Raw genomic sequence first — 17,077 nt, forward strand, 5'->3', positions numbered from 1 at the left:
CCAAGACTCATAAAGTAGCTGTGTTCAAGAATCATCATACTTAACTAGGAGAATCAATAACACTATCTGGATTCTGAGTTCCTAAAGAAGCCAATCATTCTGAATTTCAAAGGATAGAGTGAGATGCCAAAACTGTTCAGAGGCAAAAAGCTAAAGCCCCGCTCATCTAATTAATACTGATCTTCATAGATGTTTTTGGAGTTCATTGCATATTCTCTTCTTTTTATCTTATTTGATTTTCAGTTGCTTGAGGACAAGCAATAATTTAAGTTTGGTGTTGTGATGAGCGGATAATTTATACGCTTTTTGGCATTGTTTTTAGTATGTTTTTAGTATGTTTTAGTTAGTTTTTATTATATTTTCATTAGTTTTTAGTTAAAATTCACTTTTCTGGAATTTACTATGAGTTTGTGTATTTTTCTGTGATTTCAGGTATTTTCTGGCTGAAATTGAGGGACCTGAGCAAAAATCTGATTCAGAGGCTGAAAAGGACTGTAGATGCTATTGGATTCTGACCTCTCTGCACTCGAAGTGGATTTTCTTTAGCTACAGAGGCCCAGTTGACACGCTCTCAACAGCGTTGGAAAGTAGACATCCTGGGCTTTCCAGAAATGTATAATAGTTCATACTTTACCCGAGATTTGATGGCCCAAACTGGCGTTCCAAATCAGCTCAAAACTGCCCGGCGTTAACCGCCGGAACTGGCACAAGAATGGGAGTTAAACGCCCATACAAGCACAAAAGCTAGCATTTAACTCCAAGAAAAGTCTCCACACATGAAAGCTTCAATTCTCAGCCCAAGCACACACCAAGTGGGCCCGGAAGTGGATTTTTATGTAATTTACTCATGTCTGTAAACCCTAGGCTACTAGTTCTCTACAAATTGGAAATTTTTGCTATTGTATTTTCATCTTTGGACGTCTAGTTCTTAGATCAGATATTGGTTCTTCTGATTCCCTCTCTGGGGCTGAAGCCAATGATCACTACTATCACTTATGTATTTTCAACGGTGGAGTTTCTACAAACCATAGATTAAGGTGTGGAGCTCTGCTGTACCTCGAGTATTAATGCAATTACTTGTGAAAAAAAAAAGAAAAAAGTGGCGAAAAAAATAATAAAAGAAAAAGAAAAAGCAAGCAGAAAAAGCCAATAGCCCTTAAAACCAAAAGGCAAGGGTAAAAAGGATCTAAGGCTTTGAGCATCAATGGATAGGTGGGCCCAAGGAAATAAAATCCAGGCCTAAGCGGCTAAACCAAGCTGTCCCTAACCATGTGCTTGTGGCATGCAGGTCAAAGTGAAAAGCTTGAGACCACCCAGTCATGTGTCTGTGGCATTTATGTATCCGGTGGTAATACTGGAAAACAAAGTGCTTAGGGCCATGGCCAAGACTCATAAAAGTAGCTGTGTTCAAGAATCAACATAATTAACTAGGAAAATCAATAATACTATCTAAACTCTGAGTTCCTATAGATGCCAATCATTCTAAACTTCAAAGGATAAAGTGAGATGCCAAAACTATTCAGAAGCAAAAAGCTACAAGTCCCGCTCATCTAATTAGAACTAATATTCATTGATATTTTGGGATTTATAGTATATTCTCTTCTTTTTATCCTATTTGCTTTTCAGTTGCTTGGGGACAAGCAACAATTTAAGTTTGGTGTTGTGATGAGCGGATAATTTATACGCTTTTTGACATTGGTTTTAGGTAGTTTTTAGTAGGATCTAGCTACTTTTAGGGATGTTTTTCTTAGTTTTTATGCAAAATTCACATTTCTGGACTTTACTATGAGTTTGTGTATTTTTCTGTGATTTCAGGTATTTTTTGGCTGAAATTGAGGGACCTGAGCAAAAATCTGATTCAGGCTGAAAAAGGACTGCTGATGTTGTTGGATTCTGACCTCCCTGCACTCGAAATAGATTTTCTGGAGCTACAAAACCCCAAATGGCGCGCTCTCAACGGTGTTGGAAAGTAGACATCCAGGGCTTTCCAGAAATATATAATAGTTCACACTTTATTCTAGTTAAGACAACGCAAACTGGCGTTCAACGCCAGTTCCATGCTGCATTCTGGAGTAAAACGCCAGAAACAAGTCCCAAACCAGAGTTAAATGCCAAACAGACGTTACAACTTGACGTTTAACCCCAAGAAAAGCCTCTGCAGATGTAAAGCTCAAGCTCAGTCCAAGCACACATCAAAGTGGGCCCCGGAAGTGGATTTCTGCACTTAGACTTATTTCTGTAAACCCTAGTAGCTAGTTTAGTATAAATAGAACTTTTTACTATTGTAACTAGTGTCGAGTCTTTTGACCATTCGGTCTTTTGATCATTCAAGGGGGGCTGGCCATTTGGCCATGCCTGGACCATCACTTATGTATTTTCAATGGTGGAGTTTATACACACCATAGATTAAGATGGGGAGCTCTGCTGTACCTCGAGTTTTAATGCAAAGTATTACTGTCTTCTATTCAATTCAGCTTATTCTTATTCTAAGATATTCGTTGCACTTCAACATGATGAATGTGATGATCCGTGACACTCATCATCATTCTCACCTATGAACGCGTGACTGACAACCACTTCCGTTCTACCTTAGAACGAGCGTGTATCTCTTGGATTCCTTAATCAGGATCTTCGTAGTATAAGCTAGAACCCTTTGGCGGCCATTCTTGAGAATCCGGAAAGTCTAAACCTTGTTTGTGGTATTTCGAGTATGATTTAGGGATTGAATGACTGTGACGAGTTTTAAACTCGCGATTGTTGGGCGTAGTGACAGACGCAAAAGAAACAATGGATTCTATTTCGACATGATTGAGAACCGACAGATGATTAGCCGTGCTGTGACAGAGCATTTGGACCATTTTCACTGAGAGGATGGGATGTATCCATTGACAACGGTGATGCCCTACATACAACTTGCCATGGAAAGGAGTATGAAGGATTGGATGAAGGCAGTAGGAAAACAGAGATTCAGAAGGGACAAAGGATCTCCATACACTTATCTAAAATTTACACCAAGGATTTATATAAGTATCTCTTTCATCTATTTTATGCATTATTTTTTATTATTTTCGAAAAACCATTATAACCATTTGAATCCGTCTAACTGAGATTTACAAGATGACCATAGCTTGCTTCAAGCCGACAATCTCTGTGGGATCGACCCTTACTCACGTAAGGTTTATTACTTGGACGACCCAGTGCACTTGCTGGTTAGTTGTGCGAAGTTGTGAAAAAGAGCTGAGATTACAATTGTGCATACAAGTTGTTGGAGCCATTGAGATCACAATTTCGTGTACCAATTATAGAAGGCTGAATGATGTTACAAGGAAAGATTACTTTCCTCTCCCCTTTATTGATCAGATGCTAGAGAGATTGGCTGGCCATGCTTACTACTGCTTCCTAAATGGATACTCTGGATACAATCAGATAGTGGTAGACCCCAAGGACCAAGAGAAAACTTCCTTCACGTGTCCATTTGGAGTTTTTGCCTACAGAGGATGCCCTTTGGGCTATGCAATGCCCAGCAACCTTTCAAAGGTGTATGCTCTTGATGAGTCCATATTTTTCGATATATTTTGGTTTGATTTGAGTGGATTCCATCACATAAACCCACATTTATTCATCTAAATAGCATGCTTTTGAGTTTTCTTCCTAAATTATGCTTAAATGTAAAAACATGCTCTTTCGTGCTTAATGCTAGTTAATTTTATTCACTTTAATCCCATTTGGTTCCTTGATGTAGTTGTTAAGTGATTCAGGTTTCCAAGGCAAGCATGGGTTGGATAAGTGAGGAGAAGAGCATGCAAAAGGGAAGAAACCATGAAGAAATGAGATTTGGAAAGCTGCCAACCCTGACCTCTCGGTACTAAATTGTTCATAACTTGAGCAACAAAGGTCCAAATAAGGCGGTTCCAGCGGCATTAGAAAGCTAACGTCTGGGGCTTCAAGATGATATGCAATTTGCTATAGTGGACATAAGTCTAAGTGTGCATACGCACAGCTACTTGTTCGTACGCACATGTCAGGATTCAGCAAGTATGCGGACGCACACATCTGTGCGTCCGCACAGGTCCCTGCACGTGAGCTCATTAATTGAAAACCACTAGGGGCGATTTCTGGGCCCCAAAACCCATTCCAACTCTGTTTTTGTAGCTATTTAAGGCCAAAGTGAAGAGGAATGAAGGGGGGTAATTAGATTTAGCTTTTATCATATTTTAGTTAGTTTTCTAGAGAGAGAAGCTCCCCCCTCTCTCTAGAATTAGGGTTTCTTAGTTTAATTTCTTGTAATTTTTACTTTTAATTCTTGCTTTCCTTTATTTTTCCTTGTCATTTATTGTTATTGCATCTTTATTCTTCTCCATTTCCTTTGTTATTTTCTTTATCTTGCCACTTTCATGTTATGAACACTAATAAACCACTATTTTATGGTTTATCTTGTGCTACTTTGAGTGGTTTTTATGAACTCTTTACTCACTTATTCATATGATTTGCATGATTTTACAATTCCTTCCCAATTTTATCCTATGGTTGGAAACTTGCTTCCTAGATACCTAAATTATATACTTTTAATTCCCCTTTATACCTTTCGATGTCGTGATCTGTGTGTTAAGTGTTTTCAGGCTTTATAGGGCAGGAATGACTTAGAGGATGGAAGGGAAGCTTGCAAAAATAGAAGGAACGCAAGGAAATAAAGAAGCTGACAAGCGAGGATCGATGCGCATGCGCACCTGGCGCGTACGCGCAACAGGAAAGGAGGACAATCGACGTGCGCGCGCACCTGACGCGTACGCGCGACATGCGCGATTTGCAGAAATTTCAGAAAGTGCTAGGGGTGATTTTGGGCCAGTTTTAGACCCAGTTTTTAGCCCAGAAACACAGACTAGAGTCAGGGAACATCAAAGACTCAACACACATTCTCATTATGATTAGTTTTAGTTTTAGTTGGAGAATCTAGAGAGAATTCTACTACTTCCACTAGGTTTTCATTCTTCGTATTCATAGTTTCTATTAGAGTTTTATTGCTTTTGCTTGGGATATTGAGAAGAGTTACTTCCTCCATTGAAGACTTCATCGTTCTAGTTAGTTTTCTTACTTGTTACTTACTCTTCCATATCCTTAACCCTTGTTCAGAGTTATAATTGGATTATTTTTAGAATTTATTTATGCAAAGAACCATTTTTACTTTTAATTAATTTTTAGTTATTATTCATTATGTCTCGCTTTTATTCCTCTCTTAATTCTGTGAAAGTTATATTCATGATAATGGAGTAGTTCCTTAACTTGATTGGGAGTTGATTAAGAGAAGAACCTTGAGTTGGAATACTCAAGTGTTAATCTTAATTGGGAGTTGTTGGCTGACTCTCCTATCTCCGACTCTAAACCTTTCTTAGGAAAGGATTAGGACGCAAGCGATAGGATTAGTTGGAGAGTTACTTGACTTTCCCTTATTATATAAGAAATAACTAAGTGGAATGACAATCCTTTTATTATTACACTTGGGAAAATTAAAACTTCCAATTAATCTCCTCCCGATCAAGACTTTTATTGGATTACATAAATTCTCAAATTTATTTCTCTGCTTCTCAACTCCAAAGTTTCTTGGAAAAGCTCTGATCAGTAAATAGCACTGGTGCACGAAATTGTGATCTCTAACCATGGCATTCAACTTGGTATACGCATCTACTAACTCAGTACTTTCTTCACAACTTCGCATCACTAACCAGTAAGTGTATTGGGTCGTCTAAGTAATAAACTTTACGTGAGTAAGGGTCGATCCCACAGAGATTGTTGGTATGAAGCAAGCTTTGGTCATCTGGTAAATCTCAGTCTGGTAGATAATAAATGGTTATGGAGTTTTCGAAAATAATAATAAATAAACAGAAAATAAAGATGAAAATACTTATTTAGATCATTGGTGAAAATTTTAGATAAATGTATGGAGTTGCTTTGTCCCTGTTGGATCTCTGCTTTCCTACTGCTTTCCTTCAATCCTTCTTATTCCTTTCCATAGCAAGATGTATGTAGAGCATTACCGTTGTCAATGGCTACATCCCATCCTCTCAGTGAAAAAGGTCCAAATGCTCTGTCACGGCACGGCTAATCATCTGTCGGTTCTCGATCATGTCGGAATAGAATCCATTGATTCTTTTGCGTTTGTCATCACGCCCAACAATCGCGAGTTTGAAGCTCGTCACAGTCATTCAATCCCAGAATCTTACTCGGAATACCATAGACAAGGTTTAGACTTTCCGGATTCTCATGAATGCCGCCATTAATTCTAGCTTATAGCACGAAGATTCTGATTAAGGAATCCAAGAGATATACGCCAGGTCTAAGGTAGAACGGAAGTGGTTGTCAATCACGCGTTCATAGGTGAGAATGATGATGAGTGTCACGAATCATCACATTCATCATGTTGAAGTGCAACGAATATCTTAGAACAGGAATAAACTGAATTAAATAGAAAATAGTAGTAATTGCATTAAAACTCGAGGTACAGCAGAGCTCCACACCCTTAATCTATGGTGTGTAGAAACTCCACCGTTGAAAATACATAAGTGATGGTCCAGGCATGGCCGAATGGCCAGCCTCCATGAACGTGATCAATAGTCTCCTTAGATGAATAATAAAATAAAACTGAGACCAAAGATGTAACGTGGTCAAAAGACACTGAATACAATAGTAAAAAGTTCTATTTATACAACACTAGCTACTAGGGTTTACAGAAATAAGTAATTGATGCAGAAATCCACTTCCGGGGCCCACTTGGTGTGTGCTTGGGCTGAACTTGAACTTTACACGTACAGAGGCTTCTCTTGGAGTTGAACGCCAAGTTGTAATGTGTTTTTGGCGTTCAAGTCTGGTTCGTGACGTGTTTTTGGCGTTTGACTCCAAAATGCAGCATGGAACTGGCGTTGAGCGCCAGCTTGCGTCCTCTAATCTCAAATAAAGTATGGACTATTATATATTACTAGAAAGCTCTGGATGTCTACTTTTCAACGCCCTGAGAGCGCGCCATTTGGAGTTCTGTAACTCTAGAAAATTCATTTCGAGTGCAGGGAGGTCAGATTCCAACAGCATCAGCAGTCCTTTGTCAGCCTGAATCAGATTTTTGCTCAAGTCTCTCAATTTCAGCCAGAAAATACCTGAAATCATAGAAAAAGACACAAACTCATAGTAAAGTCCAGAAATGTGAATTTAGCATAAAAACTAATGAAAAAATCCCTAAAAGTAGCTAGATCCTACTAAAAATTACTTAAAAACAATGCCAAAAAGTGTATAAATTATCCGCTCATCACAACACCAAACTTAAATTGTTGCTTGTCCCCAAGCAACTGAAAATCAAAATAGGATAAAAAGAAGTGAATATACTATAAATCCAAAATATCAATGAATATTAGTTCTAATTAGATGAGCGGGACTTGTAGCTTTTTGCTTCTGAACAGTTTTGACATCTCACTTTATCCTTTGAAGTTAAGAATGATTGGTATCTATAGGAACTTAGAATTCAGATAATGTTATTGATTCTCCTAGTTAAGTATGTTGATTCTTGAACACAGCTACTTTTATGAGTCTTGGTCGTGGCCCTAAGCACTTTGTTTTCCAGTATTACCACCGAATACATAAATGCCACAAACACATAACTGGGTGAACCTTTTCAGATTGTGACTTAGCTTTGCTAAAGTCCCCAATTAGAGGTGTCCAGAGCTCTTGAGCACACTCTTTTTGCTTTGGATCACGACTTTAACCACTCAGTCTCAAGCTTTTCACTTGGACCTGCATGCCACAAGCATATGGTTAGGGACAGCTTGATTTAGCCGCTTAGGCCTGGATTTTATTTCCTTGGGCCCTCCTATCCATTGATGCTCAAAGCCTTGGATCCTTTTTTTTACCCTTGCCTTTTGGTTTTAAGGGCTATTGGCTTTTTCTGCTTGCTTTTTCTTTTTCTTTTATTATTATTATTTTTTTCGCCACTTTTTTTTCTTTTTTTTCACAAGCTTTTTATTCACTGCTTTTTCTTGCTTCAAGAATCAATTTTATGATTTTTCAGATCATCAATAAAATTTCTCTTTTTCATCATTCTTTCAAGAGCCAACAATTTTAACATTCATAAACAACAAGATCAAAAATATGTACAGTTCAAACATTCATTCAGAGAATAAAAAGTATTGTCACCACATCAATATAATTAAACTAATTTCAAGGATGAATTCGAAACTCATGTACTTCTTGTTCTTTTGTATTAAAAATATATTTCATTTAAGAAAGGTGAAGGATTCATGGAATCATTCATAGCCTTAAGACATAGACACTAGACACTAATGATCATGTAGTAAAGACACAAAACTTAGATAAACATGAAGCATAAAAATCAAAAAATAGAAAAATAAGAGCAAGGAGATTAAGGAATGAGTCCACCTTAGTGAGGGTGGCGTCTTCCTCTTGAAGAACCAATGGTGCTCTTTGAGCTCTGACGTGGCAGAAATTGGCGAGTTAAGAAATTATTAATAGAAATACGTTGCAAGTACAGTCCTTAACCAGCTGAAAATCCGCTTATCAATTTAGAAGGGTTGTCACAAAAATTGAATTTAAAATACTGGGAGTATGAATCCCAGGTCGTCTCCCAACGAGTTGCAGAAAGACGTGCTATTTTATCAATCAGGTGTTTTCAAAAATGGTTGAGTTGATAAACAGGAAATTAATTTAGAAAATTTAATTAATTTTAAATAAAAGCCTTGACTGGGAGTAGATTAGTTGGAAGCCCTATTCTTGTTGAAGTACTCTCAAGATTAATTAATAATTGGAAGTTGCTCTGCTTAGTTATCCCTTACTAGGTAAAGGAAAGTCAATCAAGTTGGAAAGCTGTTTCTAGTCACAAGTCTTAATCCTCTCCCTTAGGAAGGACTAGTGTCAATGATTAGAGGGTGATCCAACAATAAACCCAATTATAATTTCTCTCTTGAGTGATTCAACTCAAGGTTTCCTTTCAGTCATCTGCCAATCAAGTTATGGAACTACTCACTCATCATAATTATAAACTTCACAGAATCAATGGGAAAAATAAAAGAAGACATGATAAATAATAATGAAAGGGATTAATTGAAAATAAAAATAGTCTATATTAATAACTTGTGAAAATAATCAAATGTCAACTCTGGAGGAATTAGGAATATGGAAGAATAAATGAAAAGTAAATAACAGAATATAATGACTAGTACCGGAGGTAAACTCCTCTCAAAAGCTAAAGCCAAAATCTTCAAAATTCTAATTATGAATGTTCAAGTGAGTAAAACCTAGGGGAAAAGTAAATTCAGATCTCAAAACTAAAAATTATGCAGAATCAATGTTGTCCTTTGTCTCTGCATGTTTCCTGGCTCTAATCTATGTTTCTGGGCCGAAAATTGGGTTGAAATCCGGCCCAGAAACTCTGCCAGTGACTTCTGAAATTCTAAAGATCGCGCAGGTCACGCGGCCTCGTCGTCCACGTGTTCGCGTCACTCAGCGTTTCTCGTACCACGCGTGCGCGTCATCCACGCATTCGCGTCATTCATTCAGCTTCCAATCCGCGCGGTTGCGTCAGGCATGTGAGCGTGTCACTGTTATTTCTTCCATTTCGCGTGGTCGCATCAGCCATGCGACCGCGTGACTTCTCGCTGGTTATCTCCTCAATTCTTTGTGTTCCTTCCATTTTCACATGCTTCGTTTACATCCTTTAAGCCATTCCTGCCTTGTAATTCTTGAAATCGCTTAACACACATATCAAGGCATCTAATGGTAATAAGAGAGGATTGAATAAAAGAAAATAAAAGCCAAAGAAGCATGTTTTCAATCATATAGTATTTTTAGGAAGGAATTGTAATTACATGCAAATCATATGAATAAGTGGGCAAAGACTTGATAAAACCACACAATTAAACACAATATGAATCATAAAATAGTGGTTTATCAACCTCTCCACACTTAAACATTAGCATGTCCTCATGCTAAGTTGAAGGAGATAAATATGAATGAGCAGGAACATGCAAGACTCATGTAATGCAATGCAACCTATATGCATGTGAATGCAACTATATGAGTTGGTCTACATGATTAAAAATAGATAAGTTCTCTAAGACAAAATATGGGGCAGATTTCACTAATTCAGAGCATATTGTAAAAGCAGATAAATTTGTAAGAAGACAGCTTGTGAAAGTAGGGGATACAGGACTGAGCATTGAACCCTTACTGTTGGTACATGTGCACTTGAATCATCTCTAGCATATGGGATAATCACTCTATCCTTCTCTAATCATGCTTTCAAAAGATTTTGTTTTTCACCTAATCAATCAACAATTTTAAAATGCCAATGCAAACATCATGAGGTCTTTTCATGGTTGTAATGGGGCTAAGGTAAAGGTGAGGATACACATATGGCTAAGTGAGCTTATATATTGAATCTTTAATTAACCTAAGCTCCTACCTAAGATACATATACTCTATATAATTTTAACATTCATTTTAGCTACCCAGGATTTCCTTTTCACATTCCATATTCATGTATCACCTTTATTTTAATTTTATCATATGTGCATTGATTATTAAATTCTGACTTATCATTGGGGTGATTTTGTCCCCTTATTCACTTAAAATAAAGAAAATATATTTTATTTATTATTATTTTTTTATTTTTAATTTTTTTTGTATAGCTTACCAATGCACATAGATTTGTAATTTCCTTTTATGGTTTCACATGAATAGGTACCCAAATTCCCTTTATTCTATTATGATATATTTTCTATTACCCTTTATTTCCACAATTTTCCCATACTCAATTAACACACAAATTCTATCTAAGCTAACCAAAGATTCAATTGGGATTTTCAATTATTTTCCGCTTAAGGCTAGTAATGTGGTACAATATGGAACGAATGGGATTAAAAACAGCTCAAAGTGGTTAACAAAGGTAGTTAAAAATGGTTGTCTTATTTAGGATATGTGAGTTAAACAAACAATGGCCTCAATCATATGCATGCACATAACACATTAATTTTGGACATATAGGGTAAAACAAAATTTAGATTACAATCGTAGAGAAGTAAACACACAAGAAAAAAATGTTTATGGTTAAATAGTGTAACCATGTATTTAGGCTCAAGGTCTCACGGGTTGTGTGTTCTTTTTAGCTCAAAAATTTTGTTCCAATTTCAACTTCAAACAAATTTAACATAAATATTTTGATTTTAATTAGTGAAATTTTGAAAAATATATGGTCTTAAAAGAAACTTATTGTCTTTTCAATCAGGTAGAACATGCATGCAATTAACCTACTAATATGCAATCTATCCTATTCTAAAGAAGAAGAAATTGGTGTTAGAGGAAAAAGAATTACCTCCGGAAGTCAGGTACTGACCGACCTCCCCACACTTAAGGCTTTGCACCGTCCTTGGTGCCAGCTGTCAGGAACAATGGTGGGCTGGTGGCAGTATCTCCATAGTCGAGATCGTCATGGATAATGATGTGAGCACATGGTCATGACTACATGTGGCAAATCAACAATGGAAATATAGCAAGTGCATGTGAGGAAAATTGAATGCAAGGTGTTTATTGGCATGCCGGCAAAGGGCACGAGTAGCATAGATCAAGCATTCAATGTCCAAATTAGATTACCAAGTCTCTCAAATTAATATTATGTTTGTAAAAACAATTATATTTAAATAATAAAATAGAGAAGGGGTTTTGTGAAAAGCAGGCATTTAGAGTAGTAGATTTAAAAGAAATCCAAAAATAGTGCAAAATGCCATATGGGCGTTTTCACAAACACATAGCATGCATGTTAAATAAGGTATGGAAAATATTAATTAGAACATGCAAGTAACCCTATAAAAATAATATATAATTGTTTAAACAAATCCCAAACAATCCATAAGCAACATGTAAAAATAATGACCCAAATAAAATTCCAACACCTATAAGAGGAATAGGAAAAGAAAAAGAAAACAAGGTTAGGGAAAGTAAAAGAGAAAGAAAAAGAAACATGATAATAAAAAGAAGAATGAAAAAGTAAGGAGGGAAGAAGAGAGAAGAAGAACCTTGATAATGGTGGTGGAAGAGAGGGGCTAGAAGAGAGAAAGAAGGGAGGAAGAAGGAAGAGGGGAATAAGAAATAAGATTGGGGGAAAAGAAAAGATAAAACAGGTTGGCATATTTGAATGAGTTGGGCGGCACAAACGGTTGATTTAGTGAGGTGACGCGGATGCGTCGGTCACGCGGACGCATGACGTGATTTGCGCTAGTGGCGCGAGGGCAGCTTTGTGGTGGACGAAATTGTAATTCATATGTTATTGCATTTTGTAAAATTCATTGCTTTTTCTTTCCCTGGCAATGGCGCCAAAAAACATGATGCCAATACCATGGTTTAAAACTATGTGTGGTCACAGCTCCGTTCAACTTAACCAGCAAGTGTACTGGGTCATCCAAGTAATACCTTACGTGAGTAAGGGTCGATCCCACATAGATTGTTGGTATGAAGCAAGCTATGGTTACCTTGTAAATCTCAGTTCGGCAGATTAAATGGTTTATGATAAGTTCGAAAATAAATAATAAACAGAAAATAAAATAGGATCGAAATACTTATGTAAATCAATAGTGGGAATTTCAGATAGGCGTATATAGATACTATGCTCCTCTTGAAACTCTACTTTTTTATTACATTCATCTAATCCTTCTTACTCCTTTCCATGGAAAGCTGTATGTAGGGCATCACCGTTGTCAATGGCTACATCCCATCCTCTCAGTGAAAATGGTCCTATTCTCTGTCACACAACGGCTAATCATTTGTCGGTTCTCAATCAGGTTGGAATAGAATCCCTTGATTCTTTTGCGTCTGTCACTAATGCCCAGCCTTCAGGAGTTTGAAGCTCGTCACAGTCATTCAATACCAGAATCCCAGTCATTCAATACTGGAATCCTACTTGGAATACCACAGACAAGGTTAGACTTTCCGGATTCCCATGAATGCCGCCATCTATCTAGCTTATACCACGAAGATTCTGTTGGGGAATCTAAGAGATATGCGCCCGGCCTAAGGTAGAACGGAAGTGGTTGTCAGTCACGCGCGTTCATAGGTGAGAATGATGATGAGTGTCACGGATCATCACATTCATCAAGTTGAAGTGCAACGAATATCTTAGAATAGGAATAAAGAGAATTGAATAGAAAGTAATAGTAATTGTATTGAAACTTGAGGTACAGCAGAGCTCCACACCCTTAATCTATGGTGTGGAGAAACTCCACCGTTGAAAATACATAAGTGAAAGGTCCAGGCATGGCCGAATGGCCAGCCCCCCCATGATCTGAGAACTAATCGTCCCAAGATGATCCTAAGATCTAAAGTGATCAAAAAATATGTCCAATACAATAGTAAATTATCCTATTTATACTAGACTAGCTACTAGGGTTTACATGAGTTAGTAATTGATGCATAAATCCACCTTCGGGGCCCACTTGGCGTTTGTTTGGGCTGAGCTTGATCTATCCACAAGCTGAGGCTTTTATTGGAGTTGAACGTCGAGTTATAGCGTGTTTTTGGCGTTCAACTCCGGGTTGTGACGTGTTTCTGGCGTTTGACTCCAGATAGCAGCATGTACTTGGCGTTGAGTGCCACTTTACGTCGTCAATTCCCAAATAAAGTATGAACTATTATATATTGCTGGAAAGCTCTGGATGTCTACTTTCCAACGCTATTGAGAGCGTGCCATTTAAGGTTCTGTAGCTCCAGAAAATCCATTTTGAGTGCAAGGAGGCAGATTCTAACAGCATCAGCAGTCCTTTTGTCAGCCTTTTTTAGAGTTTTGCTCAAGTCCCTCAATTTCAGCCAGAAATTACCTGAAATCACAGAAAAACACACAAACTCATAGTAAAGTCCAGAAATGTGAATTTAACATAAAAACTAATGAAAACATCCCTAAAAGTAGCTTGAACTTACTAAAAACTACCTAAAAATAATGCCAAAAAGCGTATAAATTATCCGCTCATCACTTTGCGCTTGCACAACTCTCTGTTTAAATTGTGTTTTGCCAGAATTTAGATTGACGCGATCGCGTGGTTGACGCGATCGTGTGGATGGCCAGATGGAAGTCACGGCGTGGACGCGTAGGGCACGCGTTCGCGTGGCAGGACGTGTGCGACTAGCACAAGTACAACCCAAGTCCAGCTCAACTCTCGGCCATTCTCCTTTGTTACGTCGAATTACAGGGCCATGCATTCGCATGGCCGACGCGGACGCGTGGGGAGGCCAAATTACAAATGACGCGGTTGCGTCATCCACGCGGTCGCATGGATCAAATTGTGCCAAAGACACGCCTCCAGCGACATTCCGGCACAACTCTCTGTCCATTCTTATTTATTTCCAATGCTTATGAGACGGGGATGCTTTGGTGACACTGGCGCGTCGCGTGTGAATTCTCTTCTTCTTCTTTTTTATGCAAATACAGTATGCAGATGAGGTGCAAGATATAGGCAGTAGTATGGAGAAGAGTTATAGAAGAAGGAAGATAAGAAGAAGAAGAGGAACGATCATACCATGGTAGGTGGTCTCCCACCTAGCACTTTGCTTTAACATCCTTAAGTTGGACACTTCAGTTGCTCAATTTTCTGTTGCGAGTGGATCCTCCAAGAGGAAGATATCTAACTCCTTGTTTTATGTCACCTTCTCACCATGGTAGAGCTTCAAACGATGTCCATTAGCCTTGATGAGTTCAGAGCTTGAAGGGTGACTTAGGTGAAAAACTCCGTACGGCTCAACCTTCTCGACTCTATATGGACCTTCCCACCTTGATCGCAGCTTGCCTGGCATGAGCCTCAGTCTGGAGTTGTAAAGGAGGACTAAATCCCCAGGTTGGAACTCCTTCCTCTTGATGTGTTGATCATGTACAGCTTTCATTTTTTCCTTGTACAGCCTTGAGTTCTCATAAGCTTCTAGGCGAAGGCTCTCCAATTCTAGCAATTGCAACATCCTTTCAGCTCCGGCTTTCTCAAATCCCATGTTGCACTCCTTTACAGCCCAAAAAGCTTTGTGCTCCACTTCAACTGGAAGATGGCAGGCCTTTCCATAGACTATGCGAAAAGGACTCATCCCAATGGGTGTCTTGTACGCTGTTTTATATGCCCAGAGTGCATCTTGTAGCCTGGTGCTCGAGTCTCTTCTATGAGGTTTGACTATCTTCTGCAATATGCGCTTTATCTCTCTGTTAGACACCTCGGCTTGCCCATTAGTCTGAAGATGGTAGGCTGTTGCTACTTTATGAATGATCACATGCTTCTTCAGTAATCCTATTAGTTTCCTGTTACAAAAATGGGTGCCTTGATCGCTCACGATTGCTCGTGGTGATCCAAAGCGACAAATAATGTGGTTTCTAGCAAAGGAAACAACAGTGTTAGCATCATCAGTACGGGTAGAAATTGCTACCACCCATTTAGAAACATAATCTATAGCTAACAGTATATAAAGGTGGCCATTAGAATTTGGAAATGGACACATGAAGTTAATGCCCCAAACATCAAAAATTTCACAGAAAAGCATAATTTGTTGAGGCATTTCATCCCTCTGGGATATATTACCAAACCTTTGGCATGGGGGCCAAGATTTACAAAATTCAGTAGCGTATTTAAAAAGAGTAGGCCACCAGAATCCACAGTCTAAGATTTTCCTAGCTGTTCTTTAAGGGCCAAAATGTCCTCCACTCTCAGATGAGTGACAGGCCTCTAAAATGGACTGGAATTCTGATTGAGGCACACACCTTCTAATTACCTGGTCAGCGCCACATCTCCATAAATATGGGTCATCCCATATATAATATTTAGACTCGCTTTTTAGCTTGTCTCTTTGGTGCTTAGTAAAGTTTGGAGGAAAAGTGCGGCTAACTAGATAATTAGCGACACGTGCATACCAAGGGACTACCTCAGATACTGCTTGTAGGTTATCAAATGGAAAATTATCAGCTATAGGAATGGAGTCATCTTTAATGTGTTCAAGGCGACTCAAGTGGTCTGCCACTAGATTCTGGTTACCACTCCTATCCTTTATTTCTAAATCAAATTCTTGTAGTAGCAGTATCCAACGTATAAGCCTTGGTTTGGATTCCTTTTTAGCTAATAAATACTTTAGAGCTGCGTGGTCTGAATACACTACTACCTTAGCACCAATTTAATAGGCTCGAAATTTATCCAGAGCAAAAACAATAGCAAGAAGCTCTTTTTCAGTAGTAGTGTAGTTAGACTGAGCAGTGTCTAAAGTCTTAGCCGCATAAGCAATGACAAAAGGATCTTTACCTTCACGTTGAGCCAGCGCTGCTCCTACTGCATGGTTGGAAGCATCGCACATGATTTTGAATGGCTGGCTCCAGTCAGGTCCTCTCACAATTGGAGCTTGAGTCAGGGCGGTCTTCAGCTTATCAAACGCTTGTTTGTAATCCTTGCTGAACTCGAACTAGATATCTTTCTGCAGTAACCTGGATAGGGGAAGTGCTACCTTACTAAAGTCCTTAATGAATCTTCGGTAAAAACCTGCATAGCCAAGGAACGAATGGACTTCCCTCACAGAGGAGGGGTAAGGCAAACTAGAAATAACATCCACCTTAGCTGGATCTACAGAAATGTTAGTATCAGACACAACATGTCCTAGTACAATTCCTTGTCTTACCATAAAATGACATTTTTCAAAATTCAATACAAGGTTTGTATTGACACATCTATCTAGTACTCTAGATAAACTATCCAAGCAAAGGCTAAGGGAATCACCATAAACGCTAAAATCATCCATAAAAACCTCCATACAGTCCTCAAGAAGGTCAGAAAAAAGACTCATCATGCACCTTTGGAAAGTAGTTGGTGCATTGCACAAGCCAAATGGCATTCTCTTATAGACATAAGTCCCAAAAGGACATGTAAAAGTAGTCTTTTCCTGTTCTTCAGGGGCTATATGAATATGAAAATAGCCTGTGTAACCATCTAAAAAGCAATAATGTGATTTACCTGACAGGCGATCCAGCATTTGATCAATGAATGGAAGAGGGTATTGATCCTTACGAGTGGCTTGGTTG

The sequence above is a fragment of the Arachis duranensis genome, chromosome 6 (genome assembly GCF_000817695.3).
Source record: "Arachis duranensis cultivar V14167 chromosome 6, aradu.V14167.gnm2.J7QH, whole genome shotgun sequence".
NCBI lineage: Eukaryota > Viridiplantae > Streptophyta > Magnoliopsida > Fabales > Fabaceae > Arachis > Arachis duranensis.